Here is a 16,107-nt window from a genome sequence, read left to right on the forward strand (position 1 = left end):
CAGAGGAATTACAGCCTAGAAATACAATGGCCTTTATGGGGAATGTTCCAATTAGGTATGATAATTTAAGAAGTACACTTGGGCACCTGGGTGGCTCAGTTGCTAAGCATCTGACTTCAGCACAGGTCACGATCTCAAGGTTCGTGAGTTCAAGTCCCACAGTGGGTGAGCTCCAGCCCTGCTTTGGGTGAGCTCATGACCCATTTTGGGTGAGCACAAGCCCCGCCTCTCTCTCTCTCTCTCTCTCTCTCTCTCTCTCTCTCTCTCTCTTTCTGCCCCTTACGGGACTCTCTCTCACACTCGCTGCCCCTCACTCACTTGCACCATTTCTCAAAAAAAAAAAAAAAAAGTGCGCTTGAAAACAAGTGTTCCCAAATTAAACAGAATAGGATACCTCTTTTAAATGACAAGCAGAAGCCTCCAAAAGGTTTCACAGTTCCAAAACATTGTCATTGAAAGATGCATTGCAAAAGGCTAATGAAAAATTGAAGATGTAAGAGGTACCTAAACCAAGATTGTAAGACTGGCTAACTCCTAGTGCTCCCCTCTTTCCTCCTTTAAGTACTTATTCTACTAATCCTCTGTCTGAATTGTTTTTCTACTCTGAAAAGACTACACAACCACAGGGTGCCTTGGTGACTCGGTTGAGCATCCAACTTTGGCTCAGGACATGATCTCGTGTTTCATGAGTGAGTTCAAGCCCGGCATCAGGCTCTATGCTGACAGCTCAGAGCCCAGAGCCTGCTTCTGATTCTGTGTCTCCCTTTCTCTCTTTCTGCCCTTCCCCCACTAGTGCTCTGTCTCTGTCTCTGTCTCTGTCTCTGTCTCTCTCTCTCTCTTTCTCTCTCAAAAATAAATAAAAACATTAAAACAAAAAAGACTACACAACCATAAACAAAAGCCTACCAAGTTAATGACCTTGTAGATACCCTCATATCTACCTTCAAAGGAGGGCTCCCATATGGACCCCTCCCAGAGTTTACGAGACTGAGGGATTTTCTGGTAAACTGCTATGTTGCTCCTTTAAACAGCTGAAGGGAAACTCTGGTAGATTCCAGAGTCTATTGAGAGGATCCTGGAAAATCTGGCAGAAGGCAGCAAAGGGTGAAAATTCATACCAGACCCAGTTCCTCTGATGGTCTGTCTGTAGTCCAGTTGAAAGAGGAAAATAAAATTTCAAGTTGTCTCTTCCTGTCCAAATCCAGACCCATCGGTTATTGATCTTTTTTCTCCCACGGATAGGTATTGTCTTATTTTACATAAATGGGCTTGGTTTTTTGCCTGCTTGGGACATGCCAGTTATTGGTTCTTTTTTTCAGCTATCTATGGAATTGACTCTGGATCTTGGGAAAATAGTATCCTTTGCATCCACTTTGGGGACCCCTCTTACATGCGAGGGGAGTTATTCAGTACTGCCAGAAATATTTAAAATTAGAACTTTGTACCCAGAGAGAAGGCAGAAAATTGAAGATAACATACTTGGATAGATGGACCAACTTACAACCCAACTTTCTGAGGAATTGAGAATAACTGTCTTTGTCTTACAAATCTTTAGCAAAGCAAAAGTCAGCTCTGGAGGCAATTCAAAATTAACCTATTCCTTTTTCCAGCTGCAAAAATTCTGTTATCTCCAAAGGCTTCCAAATTATTGGCCTTAGGAAAGCCAATCATTCTTGGAGGGATTTGCCTTCTTCCACTGTCCCTTGAAGTTATTAATCTTATCATGCCTTTGAAATGTAAACACAGTCCACAACTACCTGAAACAGAAAAAAAAAAAGGTGAGAGAGGCCTTTAAGTAAGAACTACTAAGGAGCACCTGGGTGGCTCAGTTGGTTAAGTGTCCAAACTCTTGATTTCACCGCAGGTCATGACCTCATGGTTCAAGACCTAGTGCTCTGAGTCCGCTCAATGTGGAAACTGCTTGGGATTCTCTCTCTACCTTTCTCTCTGCCTCTCCCCGTCTTGCTCTCAAAATAAATAAATAATCTTTTAAAAAAACAAATAAGAACTAATGAAGAACCATAAGGCAAGCTGAGGGCAAAGCACAAGCTAACACACCCCGCTCCCCAAGGTGGGATATGGGTAATATTCCTCAGGAGCTCTTGGCTGCCCAGGAACAAAGGAAAGGGGGCACCTGGGTGGCTCAGTCGGTTAAGCGTCAGACTTCAGCTCAGGTCATGATCTCAACGTTGTGGGTTGGAGCCCCTCATCGGGCTCTGTGCTGATAGCTCAGAGCCTGGAGTCTGCTTTGGATTTTGTGTCTCCCTCACTCTCTGCCCCTCCCCCGCTAGTGCTCGCACTCTCTCTCTCTCTCTCAAAAATAAACATTAAAAAAAAATTTTTTAATAGAACAAAGGAAAGGATAGAAAAGAGATGGTTAAATTGTTAAGAGTCTTCATCAGTTTACAAGTATCTTAGTATAGTTACCAAAAAAAGGGCAGTCTTATCCATAGCCTAAAGTTCAGGAACTGCTCCCTACTGTTTTAACATTAATGCTTTGCTAGAGGGAAAAACAACCTTAGCTTGACAATAGCTAAGCCTTCAGTAATCTGTAAATCTTCTTTAGCATATGAAAATCCCTTTAAGAAACTTCCTTTTGACTTTACCTCCCCAACTCCGTATTATATAACCAGTCACCCTTCACAACCTCAGTGCAGCTCTTTCTGCCCACGGGTCTTATCCCCACACTTTAATAAAAAACACCAAAGACATTCTTTCTTGGCCATCCCCTCCAAACCCCACCATCACCCCAAAACCCCATCAGAACTACTAAACACACTTTTGTGCCCAAACTGTAGCACAACGTCCTTAAGATTAATTCCAGGGAAAAACACAAATCTCCAAAATCTTCCCCACAAATATTAAACAGAAAAAGGTTTAGCCATCTAGACTAAACAATTTTAACTTATTCCATCTACTAGAAAAACTAATTTAAATTCAATTTCTTTTATATCCAGTGAGTTTTGTACCTATCTCATTCAAGACTTTAAATTTAAAATCACAGCTATAAATTCTGTTTGTCTCTGTATGTTCATGTGTGTCTATACATGTGTAGTAGTGTAACTCACCACAAAGAAAACTTTATTTGCAGCAAATAAGGAGACCAAGGGGAATGGCTTCCAAAGCCATGACTCCTGGCACAAGAGTGGATGGGTTCCTTTTATTTGGGATTAGGATGAATATTTAGATAGGGAAGCCTTATCATCCTATGTAGGGGCGGGTGGGTATAAGGTCATACATATGCCTTAAGGAAACGTGCCTATACACACATAGTATGTTGTGTATATGAGTCTTGTGCTCCTCCTCAGGTGGAGATTTTAATATTATAATGAGGGAAAGGTAGTGATAGGTCATTCTAGAGATGAGTCCATTGTCCATCTGTGCAGATACCTGTCAGGGGTTAAGCTCAAACTGGTCTGGGTGGTCTGGGCTGGCTGGAGGTCTTGTCAGGGCAGTCACTATTGCTGGAGGGGTGGTTTTTCTTTCCATATGCCTGAGTTAAGGGATAAGCTGGAAAGAGGAGCTTAAGGAAGAATGTGGGGCAAAGGTGGGTGAGTAGGAGCAGGTGGGCAGTAAAGGTCAGGTCTTGAAGTCTAACTGGTGACAGTAGATGTGTGAAATTTTTTACCTCTGGATGGTATTACCAAAATTCATTTGTAAAAGAGCTCTGTGTAACTGGTTTAAACAAGTGACTGTATACTTAGTATTCATAAAAATTATCAGAAATAGAATAGACATCAACCCAAATAAGTTTCAGATTCAAGTGATCTGGGAAAATATTCCATATGAAGGCTAGATTAGGTTGGTGGTTTAATTAAAACAGACGTGTCTTTAAAGTTATCAGCCTTAAATATAAAGCAAATAAAAGGCTTAAAGGATCTGTCAACCAAACAAATATTAATTTGGGATAATGGTTGATTTTATCTGATGTTTAATAAAATTTCTATAGGTAATCTAAAAGTGATTGTTAAGAACAAGTGAATTACATAAATGTAAGCAAGATCAAAGTTTATAAATGAAATTTTCAGCAATGTTTATGTCGACTTAAATACTTTTCCCCAAATATTTTTGGTAACTTAAAACCTTGGAGTTTGGCTAAGTTAAATTAAATGATGGATCATTGTCATTATAGTCACCTGGATCTAGGTTTCCCTGTTCCCGCATGTTGAGCTAAAAGACACAACCAAACCAAAGAATAGGAAAAGTAATGGGTTTTATCAGCTGCAAGAAAAGGAGAACTCCAGGGATATTTCCCAAAATAGTGTTTCCTGGAACAACAAAACTAGGGAGCTTTTAAGCTAAGGGTACGTAAACATTCATGAATGGGCTTGAGCAATGGGGGAAATGGGCATGAAATTGGGGCAAAGGTCATCTTAGGGTGACAGAGTCCAGGTCTTAATGGATGGAAGTCAGCTTTACTTGGTCCAGCATCTGGGTACCCCAAGGGGTTTAAATCTTGTAAAGATCACTCAAGAATGTGCTTCACGGAGATCTTTACTTTTAAACCAACAGTGAGAGTATTACCCCTGATTTATCGTCCCTGATATGATTTAGGCTATCTCCTGGCCTACTAATAGCTGTTTGTTGTTGTTGTTCCCTTAAAATTATTTAGACTGCTGAGGTCTATTCTACAATTGCCACATATCCCAGGAAGTTCTGCAAGAAATGTGCTTTGGGCCAATAGAGCTGGTCAGGTACAGATCACAAGGTATAGGGGAGACTAAAATGACTTTTCTTATGTCCAGAAAGCTGTGTCGTATTCCCCACCCAGGGAACCCTAACTCTTTCTGCTTACAATTACATTTCTCGATCATTTCCAAATAAGATAAAATACTGAAACATTCATTACAAAGCATAGGTTTATCTATTTTTGGCTTCTTATTAGAGAAACCAAAAGATACTTGGTTGTGTTAGGGATGAGGTTTTGGACCGATGGTGGGGTTCAGAGCTAACAGCCAAGAAAGAGTTCTTGAAGATGTCTTTGGTGCAAAAAAGGTGATTTTATTAAAGCACGGGGACAGGACCCTTGGGCAGAAAGAGCTGCACTGGGGTTGTGAAAAGTCACTAGTTATGTACTATGGAGTTGGGGAGGTAAAGTCAAGAGGAAGTTTCTTAAAGAGATTTTCATACGCTAGAAGAAGACTCACAGATTACTAGAGGCCCAGCTATTGTCAAGCTAAGGTTGTTTTTCCTGTAGCAAAGCATTAATATTAAGACAGTAGGGAGGAGTTCCTGGACTTTAGGCTATTGATAAGATTGGCCTTTTCTTATAATATCACTAAGGTAATTGCACACCGTATCAGTTAAGCATTTGTTTTCTGTCCTTTCCCTTGTTCTTGGGCAGCCAGAGTGCCTGAGGAATGTCACACATATCCCCCCAGGGGTGGGGGGGTGGGGTATGCTGGCTTGTGCCTTATGCTCCCTCATCATTAGTGCTTCATTAGAAAAGTGGAAGAGGCATATGCTCTAGAAATTAGGGAATACATTCATACATTTGCAAATCTATAGAATGTTGGTATAACAGTTCACAATTGCTTATAACTTAGTTTTCAGAAGAAACTAAAGTTTCTGAGGGATTAAAAAAATTTCTAAAGTGTGATTAAAGCTATTAAGGTTTGCAGAGAAGGAATCGTTGGAAAGAAACTTTAATACGTGAGTTTATAGGTAAGAAGAGGTGGAGGTTTGAATAATACATATGGTAATGGATCAGAATTGGAGACATCAGTTTATTATTATTTTTTTAATGTTTATTTTTACTTTTGAGACAATGTGAGAGACAGAGTGCAAGCATCGGAGGGGCAGACAGAGGGAGACACAGAATCTGAAGCAGGCTCCAGGCTCTGAGGTGTCAGCCCAGAGCCCAAGGCGGGGCTTCAACTCAAAAACCTTGAGATCATGACCTGAGCTGCAGTCAGATGCTTAACCGACTGAACCACTCAGGCACCCCATGGAGATGTCAGTTTAAATTCATGTTTAGCTTAAGATGGATACAGATGATAGATAGAAATATGTATAGACATGTAATGCTCTGTCAGCTGACAGGGTTCAAGAGCCATAGCATCCCCACAGCAATAAACACACCTACACCCACATCTTGCTTTCTAATGTTATTCTAATAAAAGAAACCAGGGATCCTTGGAGAAATGGACAATTCTAGGACTGAAACAGGAAATATACAAAATGAACCTAGAGCATTTTATAGTGCCAGAAAGGAAGTAATAAAAATAAAAATAATATTATTTTTAAAAAATGTTTATTTAATTATTTTGGGAAAGAGAATGTGTGAGCACAGAAAAGGGCAGAGAGAGAGGAGAGAGAGAATCCCAAGCAGGCTTTGTGCTGACAATGTGGGGCTGGGTCTCACTAACTGAACTGTGAGATCATGACCTGAGCCTAAATCAAGAGTCGGACGCTTAACTGACTGAGCCACCCTGGTGCCCCCCAAAACTAATTTTAAAACATACACAATAATGGGGATATGTAAAAGGTGATGAGGGAGCGTAAGGCAGGCTGAGGGGGAAGTACAAGCTAGCACACACCCGTCCCCAGGTGGGATATGTTTGATATTCCTTGGCCGCTGCCGGCTACTCAAAAACAGAAAGGGACAAAAAACAAAAGGTGAAACTGATTAAGAGTGTCCGCCAGTGTACAAGAAAAAGGCAATCCCATCAGTAGCCTAAAGTCCAGGAACTCCCTACTGTCTTAATGTTAATGCCTTGCTAGAGGGAAAAACAACCTTATCTTGACAATAGCTAGGCCTCCAGTAACCTTGCGTCTTTGCACAGTAACCTTACGTCTTCGGCACAGAGAATATCTCTTTGGAAGCTTCCCTTTTGACTTCACTTCCCCCCAGCCCCATAGCTATATATAAGGAGCCACTCGTCAAAACCCCAGTGCAGCTCTTTCTGCCCACAGGTTCTGTCCCCACGCTTTAATAAAATCACCTTTTTGCACCAAAGACGTCTTCAAGAATTGTCTCTTGCTCGTCAGCTCTGAACCCCACAAACCCCATCAAAGGGACACAGGAACCAACTGAAAGAGAACCTACTGGCCAAAACCAGAACACTTTGAGCCACAAAATAAATAACCCGATACACAAATAAAAATCTGTGAGTTCATACAGATATACAGAAGTAGCCAAGTAAAAAAAGTAAAATGGGGGAGAAGAAAAATCCCCCATGCAGAAAAATCCCAAATGGTATATGTAGTTATGTAATAATTTGTATAGACATAACTCGCCCACTCTTTAAGTGTAGCCTGTGCAGAGTGACTTTCTGAAAAAGAATACAATACGGAAAGGGAATGCGGGGAGAGTTACTTTTCAGTGAAGAAATCTGGCCATTGTTACCTCAGTGAATGATCAAGGTCAACATGAACACTCATTAGTCACGATGAGAGACCGAAGTGAGGAACATGGCAACTGTTCTTTGAGCTCTCCTTTCCCAAAACCGTAACTCTGGTCTACCTGAGAAACAAAGCAAATGATTTTCAGTTGAGGAATTTGCTGCAAAGTACCTGACCAGTATTTCTTAAAGCTGTCAAGGTGATTAACATGAGCAACTCAGGCAACAACAGATGTTGGCCAGGATGTGGAGAAAGAGGTTCTCTTTTGCATTGTTGGTGGGAATGCAAACTGGTGCAGCGCACTCTGGAAAACAATATGGAGGTTACTCAAAAAATTAAAAACAGGACTACCCCATGACCCAGAAATTGCACTACTAGGGATTACCCAAGGGATACAGGTGTGCTGTTTCGAAGGGGCACATGCACCCCAATGTTTATAGCAGGACCGACAATAGCCAAAGTATGGAAAGAGCCCAAATGTCCAGCAACGGATGAATGGATGAAGAAGATGTGGTACATAGATATAATGGAGTATTACTCGGCAATCAAAAAGAATGAAATCTTGCCATTTGCAACTATGTGGATGGAACTGGAGGTATTATGCTAAGTGAAATTAGTCAGTCAGAGAAAGACAAATATCATATGGCTTCACTCATAAGGACTTTAAGACACAGAACAGATGAACATAAGGAAAGGGAAACAAAAATAATATAAAAACAAGGAGGGGGACAAAACATAAGAGACTCTTAAATATGGAGAACAAACAGAGGGTTACTGGAGGGGTGTTGGGAGGGGGGATGGGCTAAATGGGTAAGGGGCACTAAGGAACCTACTCCTGAAATCATTGTTGCACTATAGGCTAACTAACTTGGATGTAAACTTTAAAAAAAAAAAAAAGAGAAAGGGGAAAAAAAACTGTCAAGGTGTTTCAAAACAAAACAAAATCAAAAGAGCTGAGAAACTCACAGCTGAGACAAAAGACACCTGATTACAAATAGAGTATGATACCCTGGATGGGACACTGGAATGGAAAAAGGACATTGAATAACAACAAAGGAAATCAGAATGAAATGTAGACTCTAGTTATACATAATGCATTAATATTGGCTTATGAATTGTAATGAATATACCATAATAATGTAAGATATTAATAACAGGAAACTGGGTGCTGGACATAGAGGAACTTTCTGTACCAGCTTTAAATTTTTCTATAAATCAAAAACCTTTCTGAAAAATAAAGTTGTTTTTTTTTAAAGACAATTGTAAGCAGTCAAAACATAAGCTACAAAAAGTTCCCTTTCATAACAGAAACATAAAACACCTGGGACTAACCCTAATCAGAAGCAAGCAAGTCCTGTGTGATGAAAAGAAGTAAAACTTCACTGAATGATATAAAAGATTTGATAACTAAAGATGTATAGCACCTTTGTAGAAAAACCAAATATGATAAACAGGTTGTTTCTTCCCAAACTGTATGTTAGTACAAACTTAAATGGGGTTTATTCACTGCTGGTTAAAATGTAAAATGGTGGGGCACCTGGTTGGCTCAGTCAGTTCAATGTCCAACTCCTGCTTTCTGCTCGAGTCTTGATCTCATGGTTCATGAAATTGAGCCCCAGGTCCAGCTCTGTGCTTACAGACAAGAGCCTGCTGGGGATTCTCTCTCTCCCTTTCTCTCTGCCCCTCCCCTGCTCACGTTCTCTTTCTTCCTCTCTCTCTCTCAAAATAAACATTGTTTTTTAACATAAGATGGTAGTTTCACAGCAGTTTCTTAAAAGTTAAATATATACCTGCCTTTTTACTTCCCCCTAAAAGAAATGAAAACATATGTTCACACAAAAATGTGGATTTAACTGGTCACTGTAGCTTTATTCATAATACTCAAAAACTGAGTTGGGAAAAACATGAATATCCATCAATAAACCACTGAATCAACAAAACATGGTACACCCATACTAACAGAAGTGTACAAAACAACAAGAGAATAAAAGTATGAACTTCTGATACATGCAACAATGTCTTTGAATCTAAGAATCATCATGCTAAGTATGATTCTACACACATAAAATTCTAGAAAATGTTATGACAAAGTGACAAAAAACACATAGGTGTTTGCATGGGGCCAAGGGCAGAAGGGTTGTATAAAAAAGTAGCTCAGGGGCACCTGGGTGGCTCAGTCAGTTAAGTGTCTTACTTTGGCTCAGGACATGATCTCACCGTTTGTGGGTTTGAGCCCCGTGTCAGGGTCTGGGCTGATAGCTCAGAGCCTGGAGACTCCTTTAGATTCTGTCTCGCCTCGGTCTGCCCCTCCCCCACTCATGCTCTGTCTCTCAAAAATAAATAAATGTTAAAAAAAAATTTTTTTTTAAAAGACAGTAACTCAAGGATACTTTTAGGAGTGATGGAAATATCCCACGTATTGATTGTACTGGAAGTTTCACAGAGGTTATACACATGTCAAATCTCATCAAATTGTACCCTTTAAATGGATGTAGTAACTGTGTATAAATTATGCCTCAGTAATTTTTTTGTAGTCGACACACAATGTTACATTAGTTTCAGGTGTCAAACATAGTGATTTGACATGTCTATTACCATCCGTCACCATACGCTATTACAATACCATTGAGTACATTCCCTACGCTGACTTTCATCACCATGACTTAGTCATTGTGTAACTGGAAGACTGTACTTCCCATGCCCCTTCACCCATTTTGCCCATCCCCCACCTCCCTCACCTCTGGCAACCATCAACTTGTTCTCTGTATTCATGAATCTGTTTCTGCTTTTTTGGTTTGTTTAAGTTTTTTGAAAGCTTAAATTGAGAGGGGACAGATTTAGCAAAATAATTTTTTTCTTATGAGTATATAAGAACAGGAAAGAAAAATTTGGCAGTAAAAGGTAATGAGCGAGTCCTTCCAAATAAAAAACCAATGAAGGGGCACCAGGGTGGCTCAGTAGGTTTAGCATCCAACTCTTGATCTTGGCTCAGGTCATGATCTCATGGTTCATGAGATCGAGCCCCACGACAGTGCAGAGCCTGCAAGCAAGTGGAGATTTAACAAGGAGAGATTTTATGGAAAGGATTATTTCAAGAAAGGGAAGGAAAGACCGCAATAGCAAGAACTCATTACCATAAGATTTGCAAGCTTCTCCAGAGTAAAAAGAATTTGTTTTTTTTGGAGGAGGAATAAACAAGGTTAGAAAGGGGTAGTGTGAGGTAGTGAAGTAAGAATGGGATAGAAAAATTGTTTTTTACTCTGAGGCCAGCCTAATTCTCTGGAGGGGCTGTTAAAGAGGGATTGTATACTGGCTCAGGCTGTAGGTGCCTCAAAGCTCAGGGGCCTGGAGGAAAGAAGGAATCTTAACCCGGTGATTAACAAGCATTTTGTTCCCATTGATCAGTGGGACAAAACGGTTCAGTGAATCGTTTATGAACGGGAATTTGGAGATCTGTATGTGGCCTTGTCATAGATAAACAACAAAAAAAAAATCGGTTAGTCTTATCTAACGTGTATGGGAAAGGTGCTGCTTTCCACCAAGCCCCTTCTGGAACACAAAAGGGTGGACAATTTCTTAACCTCCGCTCTTTGGCAGGAGCACAGGCTCAGGTAAAATTCAATACTGCCAGTCCCTTCTAGACAAGGCTGTCGTGTTGTACAATTCCAGGCGTCAATTTATTCTGCTCCTTGACAGTAATGCATATGAAACTAATAATTAAGGCCACTTAATGGAACAAAATAGATAATTCCTGAACTCATCTAAACCATCATAAAGAATATAACCTCAAAGAGAATATAAACTCAATCAATGGGAAAATCATACATTATTCAAATTATGATGTTGAGAAGACTGGATCTTTGGATAAAAAGCAGGTTAGAGTTGCACATGGCATCACAAACTAAAAGATACTCAAAAGGTAGCAAACAAGAGCTGAATTTTAAGGTGACATCATCCTGGGATGTCCAGCTGGCTCAGTCAGTAGACCACATGACTCTTAATCTCAGGGTCTGAGTCCAAGCCCCACTATGGGCATGGAGCCTACTTAAAAATAGATAAATAAACAAATAAACAAATGATATCATCCTGAGGTGCCTGGATGGCTCAGTTGGAAGACCATGTGTCTCTTGATCTCTGGGTAGTGAATTCAAGCCTCACACTGGGTGTAGAGATTACCTAAAACAAGTAAATAAATAAACTTAAAAAAATGGTACCATCCTTAATAACTCAGAGAAAATACAGCTTACCATTCAGCTGATATTGATATAAGGAAGGTTTTATATATATATATATTTATATATATATATATATATATATATATATATATGTTTTTATTTATTTATTTTGAAGGAGACAGAGACAGCATGAGTGGTGGAGAAAGAAAGGGGGAGAGAGAATCCCAATCAGGCTCTGTGCTGCCAGCTCAGAGCCCAGGGCAGAGCCTGAACTCACAGAACTGCAAGATCATGGCCTGAGGCGAAACAAGAGTCAGACACTTAACCGAGTGAGCCACCCAGGCACCCCATAAGGAAGGTCTTTGTAAGCATAAGGGCAGTACCACAAAAGCATATATGATACGTGTTCATATGGTTACATGAAACCGTAAAACATTTGCAAGCCAAAAACAGTTTAATAAAATTTTTGGAAATGTAACAAAATCCACTATTGCCTTCAAACCCATAAAGAAGGGCCATTTGCCTTTAACTTAGATGTAATTACTGACAGGAGGGAAGGAAAGATTTGGAGGGGTTATATCATGAAACCACTGAGTGCAGACCTGGTAATCAGCCAATATGCATAAATACAGCCATATCCTTTATTAAAATGCTGGCTTATCATATCTGCTGCTGGGAGTCCCACCTTCCCGACTCTTGATCCAGCCCCCAGAGAGGTAAATTTGGCACTCTAGGAGGCCTCTGGGACCCACAGCCAGCCTGCTGATTGCATCTTTTCTGAATGGACAATCGGGCCCTAGGTGGTACTGATTATTAAATATTTTAATATCACCCTTGAGTGTATACATATCGTCCCAAAGCATTGTTACTAGCAGTAGGAAGAAGCATCTCCCTCCCTCCCCTACTGACCTACAACTGTGTTAAATGAGTTTACCTCAGCCTTTGCCTGGAAGAATGACAGAGAAAATTATTAACTAAAAATGTCTAATATAAGAAGATTAAGATAGCATCCAAGAAAATAATTATCTGGAATGCTAAATAAAGCACTTGTCAATGAGGGTGGAAAATGGAGAGAAAGCAAGAGAAAAGCAAAGTTCAAAGAAGATGGATGGGGAGACCCCACAAAAGACGATGAAGGATAAATCCCCATGTGTCTCTGGGAACAGCCACTACCTGCCCCGCCCACTGCCCCCATCAGGGATTTCCAAAGTTGGCATCTATGGTCTGGGCTTATGGATGTCCTTTCCTATGCTCAACTACCAAAGGGCATAAAGATCTCAACCTTGAAATTCCTTAAGAAACAAACTACCTCCTGACAGCTTTGGTTCCCAGAGAACATCTGGGTCTAATACATCATCTGTTGGCAATTCCTAGTTTGTGCTCCTAACTAGAAGTCATATGTCCCCATCCCAACTCTCTCGTTTACATTTTTCTTTGTTTTGAAATACACTGTAGAGGGATATGGGAACTTTTTTCTTAAAAGCATCCTGACAGTTATCTTTTGCTCTTCATCCTTAAATATACTTGAGGGCAAATGTTGCAAAAGTAATTATTAAGAAACATCTGGTTTTAAAGTTGAAGTTTTATAATCACTATCTGGTGTCAGAATCCTTGAGCAGAGAGGATACATTTTGCTCATCAGCTTTCCCCAAAGCAATAACCCTGTATGTGAGCTCCTCTAGTAACCTGCAAGGACCTTGAGCTCAAGATCTGTGCCTTTACTCATCCTTTCTTTGATGTCATGAACCAGGAGCCTCAAAATGGTGCTAGAATTCAGCCTGGGATGAAAATATAGAGACAGAAACCATCATCACAGAATTGTGCAATTCTGGAACCACTGGCCTCCTCAAAGATAACCTTCTATAACTCACTCATATTATAGCTAAGGGAATAGGACCAGATATTTTAAGTTACCAATGAAAGATCTGGCTGCAAGGCAGTGCTTGATAGAGCCAGGTCCCTGCTTCCTTCCAGGTATTTTCTTAAAAACATCAACTAAATAATTAGGGGAAATCAGACTGTCATAGACTAATCATTCCAGGATAGACAGGACACAGGACTTACCCATCTGCTGTAGATTTAGGCAGTCAAATGTGAATATCTTTTTTTTTTTAATGTTTTTATTTCTTTTTGAGAGAGAGAGAGAGACAGAGTGAAAGCGGGGAAGGGGCAGAGAGAGAGGGAGACACAGAATCCAAAACAGGTTCCAGGTTCTGAGCCGTCAGCACAGAGCCTGACCTAGGGCTTGAACTCATGAACCGTGAGATCATGACCTGACCTAAAGTTGGATGCTTAACTGACTAAGCCACCCAGGCACCCTAAATTAATTTAATTTAATTAGGCAACTAGGGAATTCTGAATGAGGTCTATAGATTAGATAACACTATTAAATCAATGTTCATTTTCTTGTTTTAAAAAGTGTATGTGGTTGGGGCCCCCAGGTGGCTCAGTTGGTTAAGCGTCTGACTTCGGCTCAGGTCATGATGTCATGGTTCTTGGGTTTGAGCTTCACGTCAGGCTCTGTGCTGACAGCTCAGAGTCTGGAGCCTGCTTCAGATTCTGTCTTCCTCTCTTTCTGCCCTTCCCCGATTCATACTCTGTCTCTCCCTCTCTCTCTCAAAAATAAACATTAAGAAAAACTGTATGTGGTTGTATAAGAGAATATCCTTGTAGTGGGGAATTACACACTGAAGTATAACAGCATGAGACATCATGTCTGCAACTTACTCTTAAATGGTTAAAAAAATGGGTTTGTGGGGGCGCCTGAGTGGCTCAGTCTGACTTGTGCTCAGGTCATGATCTCATGGTTTGTGAGTTCGAGCCTTGCATTGGGTTCTGTGTTGACAGCTCAGAGCCTGGAGCCTGCTTCGGATTCTGTGTCTCCCTCTTTTTGCCCCTCCCCTGCTTGCGCTCTCTCTCTCTCTCTCTCTCAAAAATAATTAGACATTAAAAGAAAAATGTGTTTGTGTAGGTGGAGTGAGAGGGAGGAGGAGAGAGAGACACAGACATGACTTGGACCAAAATGATAAGAGAGAGATGACAAGAAATGCACAGATTAAGGATGTGTTTTGCAAGTAAAGTCAAAATATTGGCTGATGGTTTAGATATACAGACTGAAGGGGGAAAATCATGGGAAACTCACAGGTTTTTGGTCAGAGCAACTGAGTGATGATGGTGTCATCAATTCAGATAAGGAGGACTGGGGTGATAAACGAGTTTAGGGGAGATGGGTACCAAAATAGAGTGCCCAAAATTCTGTTTTGTCCGTGCCGCATTTCAAGCACCATCACTGCAGTTAGAGATCTCTAGTGTGCAGTTGGATAGAAGAATCCGGAATATTAGGGAGAGGGCAAGGTTGGAAACACAGGTTTGAAATTAATGCTGATACCATTAAATGTACTTTTGTTTAAAAAAAAAAGAGAGAGAGAGAGAGAGAGATTCAACTATACCTTAGGAATACCAGGCGTTTATCTGATTTCAGAAGCAGAAGCAAATAAAATGAGCTATCACTGTACTTTTTATAGCTTTTACTACAGCTAGCTTCAGGATATCTTCTGAAAACCCTTTGTGTTGTATATTTCCAAATGGTAGGAAACATCGGTGCTTCTAATATCTGTTTTCAGTTTATTGTTCATGGGGGTAGGACTGGTGGAGAAACGAATGGGAAACATATGAACAGGGAAAAATTGTGGTATTTCTCAAAACAAATGTGAGTCATTGAACTAGCATATAAATGACTTAACAGAAATAGAATGCTAAAATAAAGACGCTTTGAATTTCATTATACTACCAACCTCAAAATTCCTGCAAAGATGAACACGAGGTAGCCTCGCCAATTGACATACTCCTTTGAACAGTTTGAAACAGCAGCAGGACGTTGAATTTCCTGCTAAAGCAGATGGTACTCTAGCAAAGCCCTGGTTTTATTTCTGAAACTACAACTTATGTTTAATATAGCACTTTTACCAATATTATTGCATTTTGTTCTTCCCTCCATCATGACAAGGTAAAGAAGAGATATACATATATACACACATATGCATATATATATACATACATATGTATATATCTATCTATGTATTTTTAGCATTTATTTATTTATTTTGAGAGAGAGAGAGAGGCAGAGAGAGAGGGAGAGAGAGAGAATCCCCCTCACGAACTATGAGATCATGACCCGAGCCAAAGTCAAGAGTCAGACGCTTAACTAAGCCACCCAGGCACCCCAAGAAGATACATATATTATTGTCTCTGTTTGACAGATAAGGAAAAATGACAGCCTTGGAAAATGAAGTGGCTTGTCTAAATGAACATGGATATTTTAAGTGGTAAGACTCTGCTTAAAAGCCAGATCTTCTAACTCTGGGACTGATTCTCTTTCTCAGATACCATGAAGACTCTTTCATTTTTTCTATACTGCTGAGTGGGCATTTATTAATAATATACCCAATTTCATAGTATACCAAGCTGAGATAACTCAGAGTAAAACAAATGCTTTGACATCATGAAACTAGATCAGAAAGAGCTAAAATAAGAATTTGTATTTCCTGAGTTGCTGTTTCTCAACTAATCCATTAAACATTCACTAATC

The 16,107-nt window shown here is 40.1% G+C and overlaps 1 long non-coding RNA gene across 1 annotated transcript in view; it reads right to left on the bottom strand.

Moving 5' to 3' along the window:
* Nucleotides 1-830: 830 nt before the first annotated feature.
* Nucleotides 831-16,107, bottom strand: part of LOC123385509 — a 68,325-nt gene continuing 53,048 nt past the window's right edge. Inside the window, exons 2-3 of the long non-coding RNA XR_006598161.1 lie at nucleotides 7,349-7,465; nucleotides 831-1,757 (exon numbers count right to left, since the gene is read on the bottom strand). This is a non-coding gene — a long non-coding RNA (uncharacterized LOC123385509). The remainder of the gene's footprint in view (nucleotides 1,758-7,348; nucleotides 7,466-16,107) is intronic.

Source organism: Felis catus, chromosome A1, assembly GCF_018350175.1.
Source record: "Felis catus isolate Fca126 chromosome A1, F.catus_Fca126_mat1.0, whole genome shotgun sequence".
NCBI classification, from domain to species: Eukaryota; Metazoa; Chordata; class Mammalia; order Carnivora; family Felidae; genus Felis; species Felis catus.